This window comes from Triturus cristatus, chromosome 8 (assembly GCF_964204655.1).
Source record: "Triturus cristatus chromosome 8, aTriCri1.1, whole genome shotgun sequence".
In the NCBI taxonomy this organism is placed as follows: Eukaryota; Metazoa; Chordata; class Amphibia; order Caudata; family Salamandridae; genus Triturus; species Triturus cristatus.
The window spans coordinates 349,299,710-349,319,991 of record NC_140591.1 but is presented as its reverse complement, the minus strand read 5'-3'; positions in this window follow the sequence as shown (position 1 = coordinate 349,319,991).

The following is a 20,282-nucleotide window of genomic DNA, read 5'->3' as shown; positions in this document are numbered from 1 at the left end:
ATGCGTACCCCTCCGGCCATGTGCACTTATTGGGGCCAATCTCCCTAGACCATAGTAGTGTTGCTGTGCCTATCTGTGGGATTGATATGGGGATATCTGTTTAGCGCATTTCCTCCTTAGACTTTACCTCCAATTAACATCAGATTGCCCTACACCCTTCTTCTCAAGACTTCACAGCTTTCAAAACTCTGTTTGGCACATTTAAATACTTGTGAATGCCGTTTGGGTTGATTTTTGTAGCTGGGGTGTTGCAAAGGGCTATGGAGCGGGTGTTGGAAGGCATAAAAGAGGTAAAAGTATATCAGGATGACATCCTGGTATATGGTAAAACTGGTAGTGAACATAATGCAATATTGATGGAGGTGTTAATAAAGAAGCTCAGTGACAGTGATCGAAAGCTTAAGCTTAAGAAATAAGTTTGGTGTGAAGGAAATTGACTATTTGGGACACACTGTTACTGGTGAGGGCATTCGACCAAAGTCTGAGTGAGTGAGAGCACTTGTGGACATGCCAAAACCTACAAACAAAGATGAATTAGTGAAAGTTCTGGTTGAGGAAATTTGTTTAAGGTGCTTCTTTCAAAGGGAAAACCGATCATAAAACACTGGTGGAAACTTTTTGTAAGAAAGGCTTAGAGGCGGTGAGGCGGTATCCAAGAGAATAAGAAGGTGGGTTGTGGCACTGCGGAATTTGAATTTGAGGTGTCGTACTTAACTGGTGGGTGAAATATCATGCTTGAATGTTGTTTTAGACGTCCTGTTGAAGGGGATGTGTGAGAGAAGCAAGTAGGTGGTTTGTAGCATCCTACATAAAATATCCCACTTTTGTGAGAAGAGCTAAAGAATAATTCAGAGGGCATCAATGTCTTTATCAAAGCTTTCCTGGTCTCATTTAAAGCTTCAGCAATGGGGTGCATTAACTGCCAATGCCGAGGAGAGTGTACCCATTCACCTTTGTGCTGTTTACCCATTTGACCTTCTCAATTTCTGTACTATGGGAACTCAGTCATAATGAATGGACATCGGCCAGTTTGCCTGTATATAGCAACAATAAAAATAAATAATATCTCTTAAGCCCACATAGAGGAGATGGTCATAGGGTCAAAGCCTTAAGACGTTTCTCAATAAGTAATTGCAGGACTAGGTTATCATGGTACAATCTAATGCTATCAAGGAGATTGTGCAGTGCTATTGTTTTTCGGCCATGGAAGGACTATCCCCTGAAAGCCCCTTCAAGGCAGGGGCGACTGCTCTGCAAAGGCAGTGGTGCGTCGCCCCACTGTTCTGTGAGCAGGTGAAAAAATAAAAAGATAATTAATTGCTATTATCGTTCTATTGTTCTGTCCTTGCTCAGGTGGTTAGGGGCGGGGTGGGGCTGGGGTGTGTTAGAGGAGCAGTGGGAGGAGTGGTGGCCCTCTGTAAGTACGCATGACAGTTTGCACAGCCGTCTTGGGCCTGCTAAACAGTCATGCACACTTAGCATGTTCTCCACCGGGCTGCGTTGCACAGCCAGAGTAGAGAACATGACCAGGCTCCCAGTCCCTTTCTGAATGCCGAACGATGGCACTCAGATCAATCACAACCCTGCCATCAGCAACGTCGTGATTGGCTAGGGGAGTTTGGAAGCCTGGGTGCTACCTGTTCCTGTTTCCTGCCCCTGGAGTCCTGGAAGTGGACGAAGGGGACAGAGAGGCGGCGGCATACATGAAAGTGATTTTGTTTTTCTCATTTCCTTTCCCACACTCCCGCGACTCACCACCCTTCCCCCCACTGCCATTAAGTAGCAGCCGCTACTGCTCAAAGGGCTACAATGATACTGCATTTTAGCAGTGAGCTTTCTTGTGGCAGAAACATAGAAAGTTTAAGGAAGGTAGCATATATATGAAAAGCAAGGAAAAAAAGGAAGCACTAAGGGTGGAATTTTCAGAGTGGCCTGGCACTGACAGAGATGGCTGCTCACTGCTTAAGCACCTTGCTTTGACAGCAGTGAAATATTTTACACAGTCAAACGGTACAGGTTTCTCGGTCAATGCTGACCGATTTTTTGGGATATAATATTAGCTGTTTTACATGAATGCTTTAGATGTGGGTGCCCTTCCTCTTCCCCCTGGCTGCAGAACAAAGAATTTCTTCTGAAAATAAATGCAAGGAATTAAGCTGTGATTTATTGTGCACGTCTCCATGTTCGGATTCATTATTTTGAAAGCTTTAAATGGTTTTCATGAGTTCTAACATAAATGTGTTTTGTCTATAATTGTGTCAGTCATTTAAAAGAGAAAAGTAGAGTATATTTTCTTAACACTCAAATACATTTACCTTAACTGAGATGCTGTTTATGGACTGCTGATGTTTTTAATTATTTCTCATTTATACTCCACTGGGTTTTCCAACATAAATCTGGACTTTTACCACAGATACTTTTTGCAATACATCTACAAATGTAGTTTATTAGCCTTGACATTCTGGAATTTGCTGTGACTCCTGGTAGCTCCATGGTATATTTAATTGAAACTGGGCCTGGAAAGACTTTATTTTTCATTTCTGAAATGTGCCAAATCAAGTCCTACAGCATAAGACATTCAGTGCTGCATTATTTACAGGTGTATGTGAATGTGCTTTGGCTACTACATAGAAACAAATTAATCAAACTGAAATGCTTTTCATGTTGGGTAATGTACTCTGGTTTTCCCTTTAAAGTAGATACTGCTTTCTTTGCAAGCAGCCTACTCAGATCATAATTTTGTATTCCATCTCTGAAGTAAATGCACTTCTTATTTTTAGAAGTCACACACCCTCTCTAAGAACTTTGTTGGACTTGGCCCTTTTTGCAGAGTCATCTGAGAACTTTTTGCCTCCCTCCTGTATTTTTTCCGACCTGTTGTTGGTGGTTTTATGACTCTGGGCACTTTACCACTGCTGATCAGTGCTAAAGTGCATATGCTCTCTTTTGTAAACTGATTAGTGATTCCACAATTAGCTTATTTGATTTACTTGTCAGAACCTAGTACAGTGCACTATGTGTGCCTAGGGCCTATAAAGCAAATGCTGCTGGTGGGCTCACAGCACTGATTGTGCCACCCACAGAAGCAACTTGTAAAATGTGACTCGGGCCTGCCAATGCAGAGCCTGTGTGCAGTTTGGCACACACTTGCCAGTCCCCAAACCTTCCCTTTTTGCATGTTAGTCACCCCTAAGGTAGGCCCAAGGTACCCCTGTGGGCAGGGTGCATTGTATGTGAAAGGTAGGACATGCCCTGATGTGTATGGCATGTCCTGATAGTGAAATACTGCCAATTTCGCTTTTCACTATTGCAAGGCTATCTGTTCTCATAGGCCAGAATGGGGAGTTAGTTTATAACATCTTATAAGCATTACGGACCCTGGGAACAAGATAGGAAAATGAAGTTTAGTATGCCTGAACTCAGAATGTTAAGATGCATCTTTTAGTGAGGGTGATTTTTACATTCTGTGTTTGAATATACCACTTTTAGAAAGTAGGTATTTTCTTGCCTAACCATCCAGTGTGCCTCTGCTAGGTTTGTGAATTGCATGTCTGGCTTTTGGATGACAGGGGCTGGAGGAGGGCTGTGGCTCCAGTAGTCTGATGAGCCAGGGCTGGACTGAATAGGCTTGGTCACAAAAGAGGTTGTTGTGCACTTGCAAAATGCCCCCAGAACTGGTTTTGGCTGGTACAGACACTCTCTGCCTTCAGAGAACAAAGGAGTTTGGTGTTTAAAAAGAGGGTCTCAGACCCCAGACTTTTAGATCACTTCTGGGAGTCAAGAGGAAACCTTTGCCAAGGAGAAGAGCAGGATAAGCTGAGAAGGAATTCTGCCCCTGTGCTGTTTGCTGTCTGAGGTTGGCCTACAGTGGCTGCTTGCTGCCGTGGAAAGGAGAAAATGACTTTGCTGGTTGCTTTGTCATCTTGAGGAAGATCTCCAAGGGCTTGAAACTGAGCTTGCTTCCTGCTCTGAAGTCTCAGGGACACAAAGACTTCACCACCAGCTCCCCTGAATTTCCTTGCTGGGAATTCCAACCTGCAAAGAGGGGCCTGCTGCTGTTTATGACCTCTGGAGACTGTTGTCACTGGGAGCTGGGAAATCAATGCAACACTGAAGAAGCGTGTCGCATCCGCACTGGATTCCCGACGCATCACCAAAGAAACCGTCGTAGCTCCTGCTGCAGCTCGAGAAATCGCCGCCACCGACCCGATCCCGATGCAAGCTTGCTGTGCGGCTGCAATAAGATATGCATCGTACCGGATCAACGCATTCCATTGAGGAGCCAAAGACTGTTGCATCGTTTGGAGTCCGCAGTAAGGAACAGACGCATCACCTCCACTGCTGCCATTTTGTTTGCTTTGCGTGATACATCTAAGGTACTTTTGAGAAAAGTGTTGCATTCACAACTTGCATTGAACTGAACTATTTTAACCATTTGAAAGCCTTATTTGTATTACTTTATTGTGGACTTTTGTTGTTTGGTCTTGTTTTGGTTTAGATAAAGATTATGTATTTTTCTAAACTGGTGTGGTGTCCATTTGTAGTGTCTTAACTGTGTTACTGTATGTGTTCACAAATGCTTTACACACTGCCTCTCAGATAAGCCTGTCTGCTTGTGCCAAGGTACTAAGGGGGTGAGCAGGGGTTATTTTAGGAGTGTATCCCCCTTACCCTAACTAGAAGCAAGGTCCCCTATTTGGATAAAGGTACCTACCTCTGCCAACTAGAGACCCCCATTGCTAACCAACTTCTTAAAACTTTTGTCGCTGTATGCCTGCTGAAATATGCCTTGCTGTACTTTTTGATCTCTACAAGCTTGACACTCATCTAGTTGAACAGCAAGCTTAATCATAAATACTACAAATCCAGCAAAGATTCCCTTAAATCTAAACATACTGAATTCATCGTGTAAATAGGATGCTTGCTTCTCAGTGCAGATTAGAATCTCAACATTCATAAGGTGATGCACTGATATTTGCTATTGTTCTGGTTCTAAAGACAATGTTTATCGTATGGTAGTACATCCTTTCATACTACCAGTCTACCTGTGATGCTAAGTCCTGGCTGTCTTACTTTTTTTTATTTATAATACTGTTATTAGTCGTCCAACGGTTGCATTTTGGTTTACCTCTGATAACCTTAACAAGTCCAAAACAACAAACTACACATTTTTTAGTTTTGTGATGGCAGATCTAAAGGCATTGCTTTTAAATAAAGAAAGAAAATTAGCAACAACAATGCTTCTGAAAGTCCGTCTAAACCTATTGAAAGTTCTAGATTCTCAAGTGCACATGATGGCCTGGGCAAAATTTAAATTGCGTTGGTATAATTCACAAAATTTTGGAAATTTCGTGTTACAGTAGTTACACAAAATTCCTGAAATTATGCCATTATGCCACTTTCCCTGATTATGTACCATTCACGATAAAGATTAACCATGAATGCGTCATTCACTGTGAAATTTTACCTGAAATAGACTGGAACAACAGAATGTGAACGGGTGTGCTTTTCATTTTATTTACACTTTGTCGCAACATGAAATCTAACCTCTCATCAAAAATTGGCGTAAGAAGACATTTCGCGCTAAAATATAGCAGTACATGACAAATGAGCATTTACTGTATTTACACATAATTTTGTCATTTTGCCAAAATGTCACCTTTATATTTGTCATGATGAAGTCTAGATTTAATTACAATGATGCGTGTTATAAATATGTAATATTTAATATCAAGATAACCTTTCAGAATTCGAGTGTATGATTTTTTAAAGTTTGAGATTTTTTTAAATTAAAAATTCTTATGGAATGGAAAACCTTCTAGAATTGCATTGAGTACATTGAAATGACTCAAAGCAGAGTAAAATGTCAGTTCTCCTGATTTTAAACTATATTACCATGTTTTTAATTTCAAACAAGACTCTTCTTTAATAAATAATCATACCGAAAATACCACTCCAAGATGTGCCAATTTGGAAAATACATCATTTCTTTATTTCTATTTCAATGAAATACTGCACATTAATAATTGGACCAAAATTAAATAAATTCACATTAATTAACACACAATTGGAATTTATTACAAGTATTAAAAACATGTAAGTGTTTAATTTTGACATTAATACCTCCTATATGATCTGGTATAATAAGTTGATAAAAAGGAATAACCAGTGGATTATTTGGAAAGATTGTCATGAGAAAGGCCTGTCTCAGATTCTCAACTATTGAAAGATAGCATAATAATTACTATTAGGGCTTTACAAGGTTCTTTCAATCTACTTACTAATTATTTACACAATATTTAAAATTAAAAATTATTATATACAAAATACTTACTTCCCATATTTCTTCCACATCAAATTTTTCTGTGTTTATCTACAAAACAATATTTCTTTTTGGGGTGTGTAATATCCCCAAAGCTTGATTTAGTTATAACGAGCGTCACCAAAGTATCTCACCAAGAACTAAATTTAAGATTGAAATGCAGTGGCTGAGAGATTGCTTTGTGAGTTGGCGTGTTGATATGTGCTTTATAATTTGGATCAAAATCTATAAAACTTCTAAAACTGCCACAATCATTCCAATAGTATTTTTCATTTATTGTAGGTTACTATATACAAGGGTTCAGTTACACAAGATTTCTAATAACACTGATGATTTGTGTAGGCCAAGTCACGAAATGAAAGGGGCCTTTTGTCATATAAACTTTATAAAGCAATACCAAAGGGGATGATGGACGGAGCGTTTGAGCAAATCAAACACTCACCCCTAGTCAACTGATCTGGGTTTAATCCATCATCATTCTTTAGCTCACTCCACCACCCCAGTTCAGACATGGCCATATACAAATCAGTCTGACCCTGTGCCTCATGAGAACAGTCCAGCCCGAACTGCCAAGCCATGTCTTCCCTGGACCAGAAACAAGCATCATGGGACCAGTTTTGGGTTCATAACCCTCATCAGCCAGGCTATCTTGAATCTAGTGGCAAAGTGAGTAAGGGACCTACGTCTGGGCATACTCTGCCAACTTGGCGTGTTGATCTGTGCTATATAATTTGGATCAAAATCTATAAAACGTCTAAAACTGCCACAATCATTCCAATAGTATTTTTCATTTATAGTAGGTTACTATATACAAGTGTTCTGTTACATAAGATTTCTAATAACACTGATGATTTGTGTAGGCCATGTCACGAAAAGAAAGGGGATTTATGTCATATATACTATATATGCATATAACATTTTACTTGAACTCCTTATATTCGATCCTGTTTCTCCTTCTCTGCCTTTTTCCATACATTTTGTCTTGTATCTTTTTTTTTTTTTTTTTTTGAAAAGTTTTATTGAAATTAGACAAAAAAAAATAAGACAAAGGTAGCGGCTGTGTGAACAACAGAAATCAAATAAGGAGCCACATTGTGACACTTCCGGCTCTTAGATAAACAATACCATATCATCAATGCAATCGACAACAGGACCCCATCTATCAATCCATCATCAACATATGTCCGACCCGAACCAGGGGGATCTCTGACCAGTGGCCTGTCCCTAGGGTACCAAAGCCACCCCCCTCCCCTTCTCATAGCTCGGTCATGGAAAGAACGCCATGTAGTACACATCACCCGACCCCAGAAGCTAAATATCCCAGCGTCCGCACCCGCACATGACACTACATCTGCGTAACCTTGGTATGGCATGACCTACCCCACCCCAGTGGGAGCCATTCCGGGATTTGAGGATGGCGGGGTCGAGCCAGGTAAGCCTGCAATGTATGTTTTATATGGGCCCCAGATGTCCCTAGGACGCGCTATCGTGGGGAGGAGACTAGAGTAGATCTCGCTGTTCGTGCTACAGAAAGCCATGGCTGTAAGCCATGTCTTGGATGTCGGAGCTGTTTTCCTCCCCCAGTGCCTTGCAATCTCCCTCTTGGCCAGCAGCAGCCCCAGAGAGGCCAGCCTACGGACATTCTTAGGGAAATTGACGGTATAACCCAACAGTGCGACCTCAGGAGTGGGAACCAGTGTAAGTCCGAGCATCTCTTCTAGGATCTTGTGAACCTGTGTCCAGAATGTCTGCAGTCTCGGACACGTCCAGGACATGTGTGCAAAATCGGCATGTGGTGTAGCGCATTTCCAGCATGTGTGCGGCCTCGCGGGATCAATGGAATGGAGTCTATCAGGGGTCATATACCAACGGCGCAAGAATTTATAGTGTATAAGTTTGTGACGACTGTTCAGTGATACCGTGTCGGTGACCTTGCAACACGCCGTCCATTGCTCGTCCGTGATAGGTCTACCCAGGTCCGCCCCCCATTCCTCCCGCGCCCGATCGTCCGCACAGGGGACCCGAGCTGCGCACGCCTTGTACAGCTTGGAAACAATATGTGCCCCTGTATCGTTGTCAATCAGGGTGGTGAGGGGTTCAAAGGAAGCCGGCTCGAGGGGAAATCCCTTGATCTCCGCTCGCGCTGCGCAATATAGCCGGCGAAGAACGAACCGGTCCATGAATGTAGCCTCACTGAATCGCGCCTCCTCCGATGCCGAGAAAAAGTGCCCACCCGGGTATAAGTCCCCGATCTTGGTGAGGTCGAATTTCCTTAACGTTCGTTGCACCAGTGCCTCATCTGTGCCCGGCAGCAACCCAGGGTTGGGTATCGGGAGGGACGAGGAGTACAGCAAAGGATGAGCCAAGTAGCGTGAGAGCCTGCTCCAAGCCCAGCTGGTGGTAGATACCGTTTGAATGTCCATCGGGTCTCTGGGGACACCTTTGGGCAACACCGCCGACAAGCGACCCGGGAGGACAAAGTCCGCCTCTGGGCGAAGGAATGGGATCCGAGCGTCAGGGTGATACCAGGCATAGGCATGTGCACACTGAGCGACTAGGTAGTATAGATATAAATCAGGCACTCCAAGGCCTCCTCGATCCTGTGGGAGTATGAGAGTCGCCCAGTGGATCCGGGGGCGCTTCCCACCCCAGACCAGTCTAATCAGGAGGGACCGCAGGGTGGAGAAAAAGGCTCGGGTAAGAGGAACAGGGATGTTGTTGAAAAGATACAAAAATTTAGGGAGCACTATCATTTTAAGAATGGCTATCCTAGCGGACATAGAGAGCGGGAGCCGCAGCCACCCATCTACCTGAGTCTCCAGTCGCGTAATCGCGCGGCCATAGTTTAGGCGGATAATTTCGTCCGTGTTCAAATGAATTTGTATGCCCAAGTACCGCACCGAGTCCGAGCACCATTCCAGAGGGAACTCACACTGCCATGGGGAGGTGCCACTAGTCAATGGAAAGATGATGGACTTATGCCAGTTTATGCCCAGGCCCGAGTGGCTACCGAAACGAAGGATCTCATGTATCAAGGGGGCAAGGTTGACCTGCGGCTCCCTGACATACAGGATTGTGTCATCGGCATAGAGGGAGGCCAGCAATGGGCCCGTCCGAAACTGGAGACCCCTGTGGAAGTGCCGCTCCTGGGAATGCCGAATCAGGGGGTCCATTGCTAAAATGAACAAGAGTGGTGAGAGCGGGCAACCCTGCCGCGTACCGTGCGTGAGCGAGAATGGGCGAGATAGCGTGCCGTTGATACGCAAACGGGCCGTAGGGCGGCTATAGAGGAGTCTAACAGTAGCTAGGAAGTTCGCAGGCATGCCCATGCGCTCCATGACGGAAAGAAAGAAAGGCCATTCTAAGGAATCGAACGCTTTTTCGGTATCTAGGAGGATCGCTGCGGCCGGCGTGGTCGGGTTGATTCTGTGCAGAACCGTGAAGAGCGTACGCAAATTCAGCGAGGTCGAGCGGCGGGGGACAAAGCCAGACTGTGCGGGCGATATAATGAATTCCATCAGTTGGGAAAGCCTGTTGGCCACTATTTTGGCCAAGATCTTATAGTCAGTGTTTAAGAGGGAGAGGGGCCTGTACGACCCACACAACGTTGGGTCCTTATTTGGCTTCGGGAGCAGCACAATGACTGCCTCACTCAGAGTAGGCGGGAGGGAGCCACGCTCCAACGCCTCCGCATACACCTCTATTAGCTTGGGCGCCAGCAGATCAGAAAAAGCCTTGTAAAAGTCAGCGGAGAAGCCATCAAGGCCCGGGGCAGAAGAGCCCCGAAGCACTTTGATCGCCCCCCGCACTTCCGCTACCATTATAGGTTCCGCCATGAACTCCTGCATGCCCCTATCCAGGAACACCAGAGCGATTTCCGCTAGATAGGCCGCACGAGCGACCGTGGAGTCACCCAGCTTGGTGGTATATAGATCAGTGTAGTAGGCCAGGAATTCGTCCCGGATCTCAGCGGGCGTCATGCGGAGCGCATCATCCGTGCCCCGCACTTCGGCGATCAGGGACTTGCTGTATGGTGGTCGCAAGGCCTGCGCTAGTGTGCGCTCCGGCCTGTCCCCCTCTCCGTACCTACGCGCAACCTGGTATTTCCCCAGATAAAGGATCTCCCGGTCCGCGGCTTCCCGGAAGTCGGACAACAGGCGTAAGCGCCTGGCAAATACCTCGTCCGAAGGTGTTCGTTGTGCCTCAGTGTCTAGCGCATCTAGCTGTGTCTCCAGTTGTGTTATTGTTGCGCGCAATACTTTCAGGACCCCCGCATGCTTGGCTATGCAAACCCCTCTGATGTATGCTTTGAACCCATCCCAGAGTACTGCCCACGAGTCCACCGAGCCTGTATTTATGCTGAAGTAGTCCTCTATGGCCTCGGAAACCTCGTGTACAAAAAGGTCATCTAATAACGCCCTCCCAGGGAAACGCCACTGCCGCTCAAAACCCTCCGGCCGAGGAACGTCTAAGCCAAGTAGGACCGGGGAATGGTCCGAGTACGTTCTCGGGAACGTCCTCAACGCGCGGAACCAGGGGGACAGGCCCGGGGAGAGGAGCCAGTAGTCAATTCTGGTCCAAGTATTGTGTTGTCCTGAAAAGTGTGTGCAGTCAGTAGTGTTCGGATTTCGCCTGCGCCATATATCCATCAGCGAGAACCTACGGCAGAGGTCCAAGAACACGCGCCGTGCCCTAGGCTTAGAATCTGTGGCCCCAGAGGTGCTATCCAGCCCCACATCCAGCAACATGTTGAGGTCGCCACCCAGCAGGACGCCGGTCGGCGCTAGGGTTACCAATTGGGCCGCAAGCGCATGGAAAAATTCCGGGGAATCGGTGTTGGGAGCATACACACAAACAAGAGTGACCGCATGGCCCATCAAAATCCCCTTTACAATACAGTAGCGCCCCTCCCTGTCCCCCAGAAACGTCTGGCACTGAAACGGGACTCTCTTATGGATCAGCACCGCAGTGCCTCTAGCGTAATTACTGAAAGTGGCAAAATATCGATGAGCGCCCCAGGAAGCTGCAAAGCGGGCGGTCATTGGATCGTGCAGATGAGTCTCTTGAAGAAAAGCAATGTCCACATGGTGCCGATTTAAGTAGTGCAGTATTTGTTTGCATTTACTCCGGTTGTTTAGGCCCCGGACATTCCAAGTCATTAACGATAGATTGAGAGGAGCTTCATTCAGACCTATATGGGCCATTGATGCCAGTCAGCAGGTGATGTGAGCAACAAAACCGGGATGTCACTGTGTATCAATAAAGTTCGTTCACACATAGCCATATCAGAAAAATCAAAATTGCTTACTCCTACCCCCCTTCCCCCACCCAGCCAAACCACGCAAACGTGAGGCAATCCCAATCCTGGAAAAAAAAGAACATAGCTCTAGACAGTAATACCAAATAAAACCAAGCAGTAAAAGACAGAGCATCGCAACCAAAAACGATCCCAACGGTTTCAACCAAAGGGGGGTGACAACGATCCGCAATCAACCCAGCGCTGCAGCACAAATAAACTCCAAATGTTAATACATCCCTAAATAGCCAAAGTCCAACAGTACAAAGTTAGGTGACGGGCGCCGCCTCAGCCGACACCGGAGGTCAAGAACAGGTCCTGGCTGCCCGCAGATCCACTACCAGGGGGAGACCGTCCACCCTCATCCCCCCCCGGCGGGCCTCTGCGCGGATTGTAGTTACGGCAGAAATCCTGCACCGCAGCGGGATTGTCAAATAGCCGAGCTCGGCCGTCAACCTCGACCCGAAGCCGGGCCGGATAGAGCATGCCATATTTGAGGCCCAAGTTCCGGAGCGCCGCCTTCACCCCCGCATACTTACGCCTGGCCTCCTGGACCACGGCAGTAAAGTCTGGGTAGAGGGAGAGTCTTGAGCCCTGCCAGGTAATCTCGCCCTTCTCTCTGGCAAGCCGCAAGGCAGTGTCGCAGTCCCGGAAGTTCATAATGCGAGCAATCAGCGGGCGAGGCGGGAGCCCCGGGTTAGGCCTCGGACCCAGGGAGCGGTGCGCACGTTCCACTACGAAGCCAGGAGTGAAGGATTCTCTCCCAAAGATGTCGGCCAACAGTTGTTCCACGAAAACATCAAGCCTGCCCGTGGCTGTGGATAATAATTCGCACATTATTGCGCCGACTGCGCGATTCCAAATCTTCGTTTTTGCTGGCCACTTCCTTCAATATGCGCTCCAGTCTGTCCACCCTTTTGATCTCCTGCACCGATTTTTCCTCCACTGCAGAGATCCGGGCCTCGGCCTCTCCCAGACGCTTGTCGTGGGCCTCGATTTTGGCCCCCATAGTTTCCAAAGTCTTATCTAGGGCATCAAAGCGACCATCTAGGGCCCTGAAGCCGGCACGCATCTCCTGCAGCCAGTCCGTGGACGGGGCACGGGCCGTCGAGCCGCCGGTCGCTCCACCAGCCGGGTCCGGCATGTCAGGGCGGGTTTCCGCGGGCTGCTCAGATAGTTTCTCGAACTGCAGCGTTTTCTGTTTAGGGTCCTTGCGACCCATGCCCACAACCGCCAGACGGCTACCAGCCAGCCGTGTGAAGAGCAGGGGAGGCGCCGGTACGACGGAGCGTCAGTCCAATGGCGCAGGCCCAAACCTTAGCCAAGCTGCTCTGGACCCCGGGCGTTGTTGTGCCCACCGGGCACCGGACAGCACTCGACCTCACTGTGCAGTAGGCAAGGGCCACAACTCTATGGAGCCAGCAGGGTCCCAATGGAACATCCAGCGCACCAGCGCGATGTAGTCAGCAGCTGCGACTCGACGCCGCCGGAAGGGGCAAGGGAGGATCGCACAAACCAACCGCGGAGCACATGGTCAACCCAGGGAGGGCCCAAGGATCGAGGCAGAGACAACCCGGGTGCCAGGCCCAGCGCCGAGCCCCACCGCACCCCCCCACCGCTAGCAGGCCGTCACGCCACCCCTCCCAGGCTCCCCGACCAAATTAGCCCGGGCCCCCGGGAGGAGACAACGAGCGAGGCCGCGCCCGGAGCGCAGGGCAAGAGCCGAGCGCCCGGTCGGCCTCCGGACCGCAACGGCACAGGGAGAGAAGCAGGCCCCCGCCAGACAGCACCGCGGTGCTCAATGCCCCCCCCTCTGAGCCCCCCGGGTACCTGTCTCTCGGCCGGCCGCCGTCCACGCACTCGCGACCCCAATCCCCGGATCAGCCCGCCATCTTAGGCCTCAGGATGGTGTGGTCGGCTCCGGGCGTCCCCGTGGCTCGGGAGGTCCGTTCAGCATCCCAGCGCACTCCTGGGCCGCGGTAGGGTCAGCGGCGGTGTCTGGCGTCCCGCGCCCGCATCAGGAGGGCGAGGAAAGCAGAGATTGCGCCGGGTCGATGGCGGAGCTTCAACGCCGCGCGGCCATCTTAGCCCGCGGCTTGGCCACGCCCCTTGTCTTGTATCTTTTATTTTCTTTCTTCCACATCTTTTTATATATTTTTTTTTTACTTTTCACATTGCATATTTTAATTAATTTGTTTGTAAACACTTTGTGAATTCTTTTTTATATAAATGTTTTATTTTCTTTGATCGACAACTCCAGAAATGCTGTTATTTTTCATAGTATTGTTAATGCATTATAATTGTCTTAACTTCATTAATACTGTTAATTATTTTAAAAACCCTAATACTTTTGTTAAAGCAGAACAAAAAGGATGGAATTACGGGACTAAGGGCCTTATGTAGGTGGCCTGGCATTTACCACTTCATAAATACCGAATCATACCGATTCGGTATTTATGAAGTGGTAAATGCTATGTAGGTATTCATTCGGTAAAAATTACCGATTCGTAGAAATTCGGTAATTACCGAATCGGTATTTACCGATTCGGTAATGAGGCATACCTTCCCATTGATTGAATCAATGGGAAGGTATGCCTCATTACCGAATCGGTAAATACCGATTCGGTAATGGGGGAAGCACAATCAAGGGTGGCAGGGTGTCACATTGACACCCTGTTGCACCCCTGATTCCTGCATGTGTGCACATGTGGCACACATACATGCCCTAAGGGCATGTATGTCTGCCACATTGCACACTTCTAAGCGCTTGAAAATGCTTTTCCAGAGCCATTCTTCATTTACCACCAACTATTAGTTGGTGGTAAATACCGACTCCACACGACACCCACACACTCCCCCCTACATATCATTACAGGATTCGGTATTTACCGAATCGGTAAAATTACCGATTCGGTAATTTTACCGATTCGGTAAATTACCGAATCGGTAATGTGCCCCCTACATTGCAAAAGCCTAAATACCGGTCGGTAACGGTATAATTACCGAAAATCGGCCGTTACCGACCGGTATTGGGCTACCTACATGAGGCCCTAAATCTCCAGATTACGCATTAAAATGAGACATGCCATTTGGAGGTCGGATACAGCCAGCACCTTGCTAGAATCTGGTCAAATGAAAAAAACTGGCATTGTTGAAGCCAACAGGTCTGGTTTTAGTGATAACGTGTGAAAAGCATGTGTGCATGCCTATGTATGTGGGTGTAAACAGATGAAGGGGACCTTCACGCTGCCCATCTAGTTGATGGACAAATAGTGCACAATCTCTACTATTTCGTTGGTGCAGGATGAAAAGTGACGTTTTAATGCTCTTTAGCTATCTCTTTGCTAACTAGCAGTCATTTGGTCGATGGCTAGATAAATAAGTGCAGGCAACTAATTTCTTCCTGTGAAACTGCAGTCTGCACACAGTGGCAGTAAAAATGAATGCTGAAGAGACAGTCAAAGAAAGAGCAGCAGCTGTATTGTTGTAGTCATCCAAAAGGGAATATTTTTGGAGGTCAGGGGGTTCTGTTTGTGTTGCAAATATTATGGGTCAAGTAGTCGGATTCTGCTTGGATAGCAGGCTTTTACTTGTATACTCTCACCTAACTTTATGGATTGTGGATTGTTATGGATTTTTCAGTTAACGATGAGCGTTTGAAGGATCACAGCCCAGCTCAGAGTTCATCGCCTGATTTGGGACGCGTGTACACATCTGCCATAACACAAAAGAGCAGGAAACAGTGAACCAGAGCAGCAACACAGATATTAGCAGACTACGCATGAAGAGACTGCTGTAGTCTCAGGGAGGAAACTGCAAATGTGCAGTTGATCAATCCAACTGGATGCATAACATCTCCACTACAGAGTGGCACATGGGTTATATCTGTGCCACAGATATATATATATGGAACAAGCTGAGTGTATTCACATGGGAGTGCCAGTGAAGCTTGAAATTGGGTAAACATCATGGAAACTCAAGATGCTACATTTGTGACTGCAGTGGTTGTGTTGCAATAAGTGAGACTGCACAGTTGTGGTAGTAGCGGTAGAAGGGGTTGCGGTGTTTTAAGCATTCCACCTCTTTTTTTGCATTCCTCAATGTAGTGCCCTTGGTGGCGAATGGTATTGCCAGATATGGGTCCTGTGCTTTCTCTGCTACAGGAACCAAGCTGCAGCTGACTGAAGAGACTGAAAAAAGGCTGAAAACTGGTTTTAGGAGACGACTTGGTTTGGGAGATTGGTCTGGACTGATCCTATTAGAGTGGGACAAAGACTGATTTGCATATGGCTGGACCTAATCTAAGGTGCTAGGGCAGACAAAAAAATCATGAACTGGGATGCAACCCTGAGTAATTACCAGTGGCTAAGATTAATTCAAGCATTCCATCCATTCCCTTTTAGGTGCCCTAAGATGCCAAGCGTTTTCCCAGACGTTGGTCCCTTGCTCACTGGGCCACAGGAGCCAAATGACACTTGATTAATGAGAGCCAAATAGGCAAAATCTTCATCGACAGGGAAAGCAAGGCATAATAAATTTTAAGAGTCCAACTGGTGGCCATTGCCATCACCACACAAGAGCTAGTCAATAATCCAAGTGCTAATTAAAGAGTGTATCAATTAAGCTAAAGGCAAGTAGTGCGAGATGGAGGGAGAATGGGGTGTTCACAGTAGCGGCTGGTATCGGAGGAGAGATGGGTGGGGGAGACAACAACAAAAAGAACTTACATGCCACCTCAGCCCACGGCATCGCTGGTCTTCTGCTACTCTCGTGGCTTAACTGCAGGCATACGCTCCCAGACTCCCCTGCGGCCAAGCTGATCTCATGCATGAGAGCAGCTTCAGGATTGGCCTGAGTGACAAGGATTGCACTCCCAGGGAGACTGTGAGCCTGTGCTTTGCTGTCTCCAACCCAGCAACACCGCTAGCCGGCCAAACTGTCATGTGCACAGGTAGCAGTGCCTACCACTCCCTTCTTTGCCTTTCATCCCCTAGCTCTGTGGAGGAAACTGGCTCTATATATACTACACCAAAATTAGGTATAGTGTGTATAGAGTCCAGGTGACAAATACAAAAAGAACTGATGATGGACAGAATGCAGAACAATGTCATACATTCACCCCAGTACAGAGATCTGGGCCTAAATCATCGCTTTTTTGCTCACCATGCCATTCCAGTTTGGACCCAGTCATATGCAAATCAGTCTTGACCCTGTGCCCTATGGGAACAGTCCAGCCTGAACTGCCAGGCCAGGTCCTCCCTGGACTGGAAACAAGCATCCAAGGACCGGTTTCGGGGTCTCACCCCTCTTCAGCCAGGATAGCTTGCTTCCAGTGGCATGGAGAGCACGGAACTCACGTCTGAGCATACCCGTCCCACTCGGGGTGACAAATGCAAAAAGAACTGTTGATGGACAGAATGCAGAACAATGTCATTTATTCACCCCAGTACAGCTATCTGGGCCTAAATCCATCATTTTTTTGCTCACCATGCCATTCCAGTTTGGACCCAGCCATATGCAAATCAGTCTTGCCCTGTGCCCTATGGGAACAGTCCAGCCCGAACTGCCAGGCCAGGTACTCCCTGGACTGGAAACAAGCATCCTAAGACCGGTTTCAGGGTTTCACCCCTCTTCAGCCAAAGATAGCTTGCTTTGAGTGGCATGGAGAGCACGGGACTCACGTCTGAGCATACCCGTCCCACTCGGGTGACAAATGCAAAAAGAACTGAGTCCAGGTGACCCCAGAGGTAGGCAGAGGTTAACGTTAGATATATCCTTTCTCTCTATTTGTGGTGGAGTGGTCGAGCAGTAAGGCAGTATCAGAGGACAGTGTTAAGCATTTCATGTACACACTCAGTCAGCAAATGAATTCACACACTCAAGAACTGAACTCTTGGCCAATTGTTTTTGTATAAAAAATATACTGTTGTTGTATTTTTACAACCGGGCAAGCCTGGCACAGGTAAGCATTAAATACTTTACAGTAATAAGTTACTAAATATCGAACAGTTTGAAAATGCAATAGGAATTGTACTTGTTTTAATTTACAGGGGATGCAGTAGGTTGCAATACTTAGCAAATACAGTACATTGAAATGAATAGGCTTTTTCAGTAAATTACAGGTAAGTTACTTTTTACGTTACTTTTCTAACTCAGTGCTGGATACCTAGATTCAGCACTGGGACATTTCCTGAAATCAAGTAAATACATTTTGGTTATTTGTGCGGTTTTTAAAGAATATTTTTAGATTTCACAACTCCACACTTAGAAACTTTTTGGCAGAAAATTGTCAATGTTATCCTATGGAGGAAAAACAGGTTATCGGTTCAAAGGTAAGTTATCGACTGTGGGAGTTAAGGTTCTGAGGTTAGACTCAGGGGTCCCCCAAGGTCAGTGATGCACTTTTGTTGCACCCTCAGCCGCACTAGGGCAGCCGGGTGCAGAGTGTTGAGGCCCAATGTTATCCAATGGGGGATAGGTGGCCTCCGGTTGGTGACTGCTGGCAAGCAGGCCACTGGGTTGTCGGAGCAAAGCTCCTAGGGTTTAGGTCAGGGCAAATGGGGAAACAAAGTAGCACAAAAGGTACACGCTCAGCGGCACTGAGGCAGCCGGGTGCAGAGTGCTGTTTCGACATCGGGCGCCCTGTGGTTTCAAATGGAGAACCTCTGGTTTGCAAAAGCACAGCAGGCAGGGAGAAGGACTACTGGGTGCGACCACCACTTCGAGAGGTAGGTTGGGAAGTTAGGGGTTGGTTAGGCCCTGTCGGTTTGGGCACACACGGGGTGTCAGCTGCAGGGGTGCCTGTTGGGGTCGGATCTTCTTACCAGCTCCGGGTCACGGTTAAGGGGGCCTTCTGGATTTAGACTGCAGGTGTCGGCTGGGGGCTTGAGGCAGGTCAGGGGTCACCGGATCTCAGGTCAGGATCGATGGGGTGAACTCCTCGTGGTGTTTTTCCACTTGTGCTCGGGCCGGGTTTGGTGGGTGGAGAGTGGGCTGGATTTGCGGTTGCGGTTGAACAAATCCGGTGTTCACAGGAGAAGCAGTCTTTGGAAGTGAAGACCGGCAGGTCCTCCGGGGTTCTTAAGATTGCTGGCTGCAGGACATCTGGGATTTTGCAGGAGCAGGTTCGAGGGGAGACAGGCCTGTAGGGCTGGGGCCAAGTCAGTGGGCGTCTTCCTCTTGTTAGCTGGCTGCACGGCTGTTCGGTCCTTCTTCTTTTCTTCTTGTGGTCAGGCTGGATCTGAGGAAGCAAGTTTCAGGGTGCCCACTAAATACTAGATTTAGGGGCGTTACAGGTAGGTAGAGGGCAGGGACCAATGGGTCCCTTTCCTGGAGCGGGTACACCCCCTGTTGTGCCATCCTCCAGTGGGAGGGGGCAGGAGCCTGTCCCTGGTTGGTTGGGTCCCCCCATTGTCAAGATGGTGGGGACTCTGAATTGTTCTTCACCTCGCCTCCCCCACCTGAGGGGTGGAGTTGGCAGAGGTCGGCACACCTCTCTCCTTCACTTGTTTTTCCCGCTGGTTCTCCCACCCAAAGTGGGTGGTAGAACCAGTGGAACCAGTGGGGACCAGTTGCTGAAAGCAGCAAGTGGTCTGGGGAAGCTCACAAAGGCATGCCTTTGAAGCTTCCCCTTTGTGAACCCTGCCCATCCTAGGAGAGGAGACTTGGCACCTCGCCCCAGGATGTGCATTGTTTCAGGCCCCCGAGAGCAGCAGGCTCTCGACCCAGGGGTCCAGAAACATGTCTGTTGATGGCAGCCTAAGCAGCCACTCAGTCGGGACACTATAGGTGGGTTAGTTTTCAGGGGGCATATCTGAGATGCCCTCTGTTTACATTTTTCATTAAATCCTACACTGGTATCAGTGTGGGTTTAATGTGCTGAGAAGTTTGATACCAAACTTCTCAGTTTTCAGTGTAGCCATTATGGTGCTGTGGAGTTCGTAATGACAAACTCCCAGCACCATATACTCTCAATGGCAGCACTGCACTTACAATGTCTAAGAATGGACTTAGACACTGCAGGGGTACAGGGCTCAATCACCTGTACCCTCACCACTGGTATGGTGCACCCAGCTAGAGTTGTGACTGATCTATGCCAGGGCAGTGGGTTGTAGCAGGCATGGTACACAGAAATGTGTGCCATGTCAACTCTTCACTTTGTTCTGCACCAAAAAAAGCAGCCTGCAAAGGCAGTGTGTGTGTGTAAAGGTACTGGGCCTCTAAGGGTGCCACAATAAGTGCTTCAGCCCTTAGAGGCCTTCTCTGCTCACAGTGCCCTGGGTACCTGTGGTACCATTTACCAGGGGCTGACCTGTGGCCAGAGATGCCAATTGGGTTTAGTTTAGGGGAAAGAACACAGGCCCTGAGAACCTGATTGGCAGGGACCCAGGGCCCACCAAGTAAAAGTGCATCAGTAGTCTGGCAAAAAGTGGGGGGGGTTACTGCAAGAGAAACCCATTTTCCTACACTCTGCCCCCAAGACTCAGCCTGGAATCAAAATAAAACGATCATAAACCAGGGTTTATTATCATTTTCTTTTTCATCGCTGCTGACATGAGAGGTGATGCTCCTCCGCCAAAGCGGATTAGCCGCCCCTGGGTGTTCAGTGGTGCTTATTAAAGTGCAATTTTACAATAATACAAGGTGAGGTAGAATTTATACAGC